The sequence below is a fragment of the Salmo trutta genome, chromosome 14 (genome assembly GCF_901001165.1).
Source record: "Salmo trutta chromosome 14, fSalTru1.1, whole genome shotgun sequence".
NCBI classification, from domain to species: domain Eukaryota; kingdom Metazoa; phylum Chordata; class Actinopteri; order Salmoniformes; family Salmonidae; genus Salmo; species Salmo trutta.
In genome coordinates, this window is record NC_042970.1 from 57599056 (window position 1) to 57606782 (window position 7727).

Genomic DNA, 7727 nt, shown 5'->3' on the forward strand with positions numbered 1-7727 from the left:
AGTTTCAGAGGTTTTGTAGTTTGTTCCAGTCATTGGCAGCAGAGAACTGGAAGGAGAGGTGGCCGAAGGAGGAATTGGCATTGGGGGTGACCAGTGAGATATACCTGCTGGAGCGCGTGCTACGAGTGGGTGCTGCTATGGTGACCAGCGAGCTGAGATAAGGGGGGACTTTACCTAGCAGGGTCTTGTAGATGACCTGGAGCCAGTGGGTTTGGCAACGAGTATGAAGCGAGGGCCAGCTAACAAGAGCGTACAGGTCGCAGTGGTGGGTAGTATATGGGGCTTTGGTGACAAAACGGATGGCACTGTGATAGACTGCAACCAATTTATTGAGTAGGGTATTAGAGGCTATTTTGTACATGACATCGCCGAAGTTCGGTAGGATGGTCAGTTTGGCAGCATGAGTGAAGGATGCTTTGTTGCGAAATAGGAAGCCGATTTAACTTTGGATTGTAGATGTTTGATGTGAGTCTGGAAGGAGAGTTTAGTCTAAAAAGACACCTGGCTAACTTCTGGCTAGCTTCTGTTGTGGATTTCAGATTTGAGGTGAATAACACTTTTTTTTTTTTTTTACCTGTTGGGACTAGGTGGCAGTATTTTCACGGCCGGATAAAAAAAACGTACCCGATTTAATCTGGTTACTACTCTTGCCCAGAAACTATAATATGCATATAATTAGTAGATTTGGATAGAAAACACCCTAAAGTTTCTAAAACGGTTTGAATGGTGTCTGAGTATAACAGAACTCATATGGCAGGCCAAAACCTGAGAAGATTCCATACAGGAAGTGCCCTGTCTGACAATTTGTTGTCCTTCTGTTGCATCTCTATCAAAAATACAGCATCTGTGCTGTAACGTGACACTTTCTAAGGCTTCCATTGGCTCTCTAAAGCCGCCAGAAAGTAGAATGGGGTGTCTGCTGTCTCTGGGCAAAGTACAGCAGCTCTGTTTGTGTGGTCAGCTTGGGGACAGTGAGACTGAGATGAGCGTTCACGAGACTTCTCCATATTTTTTTTCTTTCAGCCTTTGAATGAATACAACGTTGCCCGGTTGGAATATTATCGCTATTTTATGAGAAAAATAGCATAAAAATTGATTTTAAGCAGCGTTTGACATGCTTCTAAGTACGGTAATGGAATATTTTGAAATTGTCATGAAATCCGCTCGCGCGTTACCCTTCGGATAGTGACCTGAACGCACGAACAAAACGGAGGTATTTGGATATAACTATGGATTATTTGTTGTTGAAGTAGAAGTCCTGGGAGTGCATTCTGACGAAGAACAGCAAAGGTAATCCAATTTTTCTAATAGTAATTCTGAGTTTAGTGAGCCCCAAACTTGGTGGGTGTCAAATTAGCTAGCCTGTGATGGCTGAGCTATGTACTCAGAATATTGCAAAATGTGCTTTCGCCGAAAAGCTATTTTAAAATCTGACATAGCGTTTGCATAAAGGAGTTCTGTCGCTATAATTCTTAAAATAATTATGTATTTTTTCAACGTTTATCATGAGTAATTTAGTCAATTCACCGGAAGTTTGCGATGGGTATGCTAGTTCTGAACATCACATGCTAATGTAAAAAGCTGTTTTTTGATATAAATATGAACTTGATTGAACAAAACATGCATGTATTGTATAACATAATGTCCTAGGAGTGTCATCTGATGAAGATCAAAGGTTAGTGCTGCATTTAGCTGTGGTTTTGGTGACATATATGCTTGCTTTGAAAATGGCTGTGATTATTTTTGGCAGGGTACTCTCCTGACAATCTAATGTTTTGCTTTCGCTGTAAAGCCTTTTTGAAATCGGACAATGTGGTTAGATTAACGAGAGTCTTGTCTTTAAAATGGTGTAAAATAGTCATATGTTTGAGAAATTGAAGTTATAGCATTGAGGTATTTGTATTTCGCCCATAAAAGTTAAACAATTGGTGAGGCAGGTTGCAGGAGTGTTTTGAAGTTGAGTGTTTAGAAAAATATAAAAAGATATGCGAAGAAAAATGTAAATATTTTTCTTCGCATATCATATATATATGAGACACGGCAAGACAAGAACGTCTGACTGCTATGCCATCTTGGATGATCATGTAAATGTGATATCAGTTTCTTTTTAATAAATTAGCAAAAAATTCGAACCCTTTTTTTTTCTCTTCTCTTTGCCATTATGGGGTATTGTGTGTAGATTGAGGGGGGTGGGAGGGATTAACAATTTAATAAATGTTTTAATAAGGCTATAACAAAACGTGGGAAAATTCAAGGGGTCTGAATACTTTCCGAAGGCACTGTAAATGATCAGTATTTTATTTGGATGGGCAAGGAGGTACAGTAGGGCGGGGCGGGCCAGGCCCCCTAAGGCCTGCCAATAACGGCCCTGCCCGTAGGGATATATCATAGGGAGTGATCGAATCATCACTGGTTCATACACACAGGACAGAGACAGAGAGCCTAGTTAATACAACACTACTATAGAGATAGAAATGGTCTCTTTGTAGGCTCTAACTCAACTCTATGGGGAAATTATTGCCATTTTTGTATAAATGCAGAGCAGAAGGTTGGTGGTAAACACAGGCTTAGGAGATCTTATGTTTTGTTATGAGAATCTTTCAGCCAACGTCACTGTGAATATTGAAGCATTTATGTAATCATTATAGGCACAAAGGCTTCAATTTATAAAGGTGATGTTAACTGACTGATTATCTCATAGAACAAAACGTATAAGATCTCCACCTGTGTTGACCTCAGACCTTATTTTTGGCATTTAACCCAAAACCCTATTCTTTCCCCACAGGAATGGCTGAACAAACAAGAGGTAACTCATTTCTGTTTTTTAGGACTACAAGCTGGCGAGTCCTACACCATGCTTAAGTGCCCGTGGGAAGATTCATTAAGTTGTAATGATTTCAATGAAAGATAAAACTTCAGATTCACAGGCAACATTGTTAATAAATGTAGTGTATAACAAGCGGTATTGTGTTACAGGTTTGATTATGATAATGCCCTACGCTTGAGTCTGGGTCCGCTCCTGATTTCTGGGCCACAGAAGCAACCTGGGTTGGTATTGCCTTAGAGGGTACAGTCTGCCCTAGGATCTTCCTCAAGGTCAAATCTGTTTCTTCATTAGACAGTGGATTCATCAGTGAGAGCAGCTCCTTGGTCTCCTCATCCTGAGGAAAAGAAACACTGAACACATCCTTCCCCGTGTCCTACAGAGGACTCATAACAAGGCAGTTATAGCCTACTGTAGGGGTGCACCTCAGTCTACAGTGGCTTCCTCCATCTTCTCCTTTCTTTCATTTGCACTGATCTGAACAGCAGATAGGTGAAAGCATTATGTTATTTGTTTTCACCTGTCCAGTTCATTCAGATCAGTATGAGCAGAAAACAGAATAGTGACAGTGAGCCACTACAGACTATTGAGATGCACCCAAAACCTTGGGTAAGGTGCCATACTGTACCTTGAATTTGACTCTGTTGATGTCCATGCAGGAGCGGAGACACTCCCCCACCACCATGCCTCACACACTATGCTGCTGTCCAGGTGGCTCTGCATCCCTCCCAGCATGAACTGCAGCAGCTCTGACAGGGGAAAGGACACGAGGGTTGTTACCGTTAAGCACCAAACAGAAGAACTGACTTCAACAAGGCGGGACTAGATGGACACTTCCTATAACAAAATGCTCAGTTTTCATAGGCTTTTTAAAAATGTTTATATACACAACATAAAACATTGTTGTACGCTCACCTGTATAAGTAGTGGACTCTCCCTGTCTGGGCCAGGTAGCCCAGAAGAATCCTCAAAACATGAGTCTGGGAATGAAGTTGAAGACTTCAAACACTAACCCTGCAAAAAGAGACAATTATATAACTCATCTGATGAATGGAAAAGTGTTGCAGTTGAATCAATGCAGGACAACACATGTTGAACGCAGCCTTGCTTACCACTGTCCCTGAACAAGCCTTCCCCAGGGCATGGGCCACAAATGTCAGGGAACAGTCAGGGAACAGTCTTTTCCATCGGGCAACAGTGTATTTACACACAATACATGTTTGAAGACGAGTTAAAGTTAACAACCATAACTAGACCTGTAATCAAAATGTACTATACTGCATTCAATAATTTATATATTCTGCATGGATGTAAACCTCAGCCTGACAGGTTCTCTCCAGCGCTGTCAAGAATGTTTATAAAAGACAAATACTCACTCCCCAACAATCAAACAAGTATAATGGCAACATTTAGATCTTGTCAGTGAAATATACAGTGCCTTCGGAAAGTATTCAGACCCCCTCGACTTTTTCCAAATTTGTTAAGTTTTGGCCTTATTCTAAAATTGAGTAATTTCTCCCCCCCCCATCATCAACCCTATATTGACAGAGCAAAAACAGTTTTTTATAAATGTTTGCTAATTCATTACAAATAAACTGAAATATCACACTTACATAAGTATTCAGACCCTTTATGGGTTCTTGGTCACCTCCCTGACCAAGACCCTTCTCTCCCGATTGCTCAGTTTGGCTGGGCAGCTAGCTCTAGGAACAGTCTTGATGGTTCCAAACTTATTCCATTTAAGAATGATGGAGGCCACTGTTCTTTGGGACCTTCAATGCTGCATCATTTTTTTGGTACCCTTCCCCAGATCAGTGCCTCAACACAATCCTGTCTTGGCGCTCTACAGACAATTTCTTCAACCTCATGGCTTGGTTTTTGCTCTGACATGCACTGTCAACTGTGGGACCTTTTTATATAGACAGGTGTGTGCCTTTCCAAATCATGTCCAATCAATTGAATTTACCACAGGTGGACTCCAATGAAGTTGTAGAAACATCAAGGATGATCAATGGAAACAGGATGCACCTGAGCTCAATTTCGAGTCTCATAGCAAAGGGTCTGAATACTTATGCAAGTAAGGTATGTTTTATTTTTAATACATTTTAAACATTTATAAAAACCAGTTTTTCACTGTCATTATGGGGTATTGTATGTAGATTGCTGAGAAAATGTTTTATTTAATGCATTTTAGAATAAGGCTGTAATGTAACAAAGTGGAAAAAGGTCTGACTACTTTCTGAAGGCACTGTAACCAAATTGAATAATTCCCCCCTGTGTGAACACTTATCGTTCTTGTATCTTATATACATAAATATCGGATCATCCTGAAAGGGAAAGACCCCCCCCCCCTAAAAAAAATTGCTTTTTGGAATTCCAGAAAAAGCTATGCAAAAACCCAATTGTTACATCACATACCTTGTTTAACAGTTCACCAACACCATGCTGATCTGTGGAGGGGAAAAATAAGCATGGCAATATATATAAAAACTGTTCTGTTGACATTATCCTACCATGACAGTTAAGTTATGCCACTGGTATGACAATATCACTAGCTAGTTATTATGGCTATCACTCAGCAATAACAAACTCCGGTAAGAAGAACGCACAGCTCTACTTTAACTTTGTCACTGAGGGTGCTCAGAAACATGCACACAGAGAGGGGGTGAAAGATTCAACAATGTGGACCCGATTAATCACTTTGCTTGCTTAAAACATGTTTGACTGACTACCTAATACAAATGGTGCAGTAATCAAATTCATTATTTCAGAGAAGTGCGTGACAACAGTAGGTACATTTAGCTAGCCAACCTCATTCCCCCTCAGCGCCATATTAAGCCCTTCTTATTTGGCTGGACACATGCATTTTTTTCTTCTTCTGATAACTAGTTCATTGCATCCGCTGTGTGGCCCAGTTTCATAATATTACCACATGTCCCAGCTGCTTGACGCAGTTTTGAAATAATCACGAAAAAAAAACCATGCCTTATTTTTAGGGCATTTTTCTTATGTCGAGCTTGCTAGCTTCTTAGCGCTGACAGGGCACGTATGCTCGGACAAATTCCCCCTCCTTTCCCACGGCGATTTAACCCCCCAGGCAAAAAAAGTAGGTATCATACAGCGTAACATTCAAGAGTACAAATACAAAATATCACGACTCTAAGTGCATGTTAATTGATCAAAAAGACGCCCTCACTTCTACATGTGACCAAAATCTAACGTTACAGTTTATACTCTTACATTATTAACTCACGACGACCAGCTCCTCACTCCAGTTATCTCATCGCTCACCCTTTAGGTTATGGACGATAACTTTTATTGATTTTGTTGCCATGACACCCATACCTACGAAACCCAAAGAGGATCAAATGAAGAAAGTAGTTTTCCTGCTGGTAGACAAGAGCTCCTTAGCGGAATGAGAATGTATTTCTCAGCTGGCGGATTTGGAATTTATGCAGGCGATGCGATTCAAGATCAATAAATGGATTCACATTAAACACACTAACACATTAAAACAATAGTAATGAAATGCATTACATTTTCAATGTTTTTATTCCCTTTTTTTTAAAAATGTCATTCATGCTGCAGTAGACACATTTTCATGGTGCAGTGGATGGGGCAATATTTACCTGATATAAGAAGCTGACACCCCAAGCAGGTCAGTGCAATCCAAACAAAAAAAATATCGAATTGAAATTGTTATAAACCCATATGATTACAGACCGTTTTCAGTCATATTCTGCCTATATCAGAACATCTGACAACTTGACAAGTTAAATGTCAACAAAAAATATATAGATATTTCCATGAAGTCCCCTTAATTTAATCAATATAGGCTATGCAATATATGGTTATTTTCGTGTATCTCATGTTTTCAATACAGCAAGCTAGCGGTCAGGCTGATCTTTGGCTAAATTTGGAATAAAAGTGATGGACTAAACACATGTCTATTTTTTGGGGCGAAATAGTATGGAACGCCGATTGGTCGTTACGTGTCAAATAACACTATTTGATGCGTCAAATAACACAATTATATTATAGAATGTTGTGTGTATTACATTTGCACGTGCAAGCCATGCGCCACCATTACGATCACTGTCAAAGCTGTACAATACTGCATTGGTAATAAGGCATTATTTGTCTGACCGAATGGGAAAAATGTTTGTCAGCATTTGCAATTAGATCAGGATCAAAAATGTTTGCAAATATCGTTGATACCCCAGTAGTTGCTAATAACATATGTATCTAGCTAGCTTTAGCTTGGCACATTGCTAGCACCAATGCAACCAGCCTGAAAACAATGACCAGTAGAAATGGCAGTCATTTTCAATATTCTTAGCAATGATTGAGGAATCAGTGTGAGTAAGTATTAGCTAGATAGCCACTTGATTGTTCTCCTGTTGAAATAACCAGCTACTTAACCCTGTTATCCAAAACTAACCTTATAAGCAGCCAGCTAGCTTCATCTGGCTAGTATGGCTTGACCGGAACAGGTTATGTGCTGTGAAACTAGCCACAATAGCGGAATTTGCGTGTTGCCTTCAAAATAAGTCACTCTTTGAAATTGATACAGAAGGTTACAATTGGTGGAATCATGCCATATTTAGACTAGATAATGTTAAACAAGGTTAGAGTGTTGGAATGTGGAGCATTGAAATGGGGTATCAGTCTACTCGGTAACACCCACAGAACACAACTGTGTAGAGTTTACGCAAATATTAGCTCTTATTTACAAGCATTTTGGAACACCCGCAATACAAGCATTTTGCTACACCCGCAATAACATCTGCTAAATATGTGTGTGTGACCATTACAATTTGATTGTGGGACTTTGACTGTGGGAAATCCCTTCCCTAAAGCCAGCCTATTGTGCGTATTGACATTGACATTCACATTCCACTGT

General features: G+C 39.9%; 1 long non-coding RNA gene across 2 annotated transcripts; it reads right to left on the minus strand.

Annotated features, from left to right (window-relative positions):
* Window positions 1–2262: 2262 nt before the first annotated feature.
* On the minus strand, window positions 2263–7304 carry LOC115208437 (uncharacterized). Of its 2 annotated transcripts, none has more exons than XR_003881174.1 (5): window positions 7266–7304; window positions 5243–5274; window positions 3740–3838; window positions 3453–3573; window positions 2263–3161 (listed from the first exon to the last, which is right to left on the minus strand). It is a non-coding gene; the product is annotated as an uncharacterized LOC115208437 (long non-coding RNA). The 2 variants fall into 2 exon arrangements; XR_003881173.1 differs by having other exon boundaries at window positions 6065–7298.
* Window positions 7305–7727: the final 423 nt, after the last annotated feature.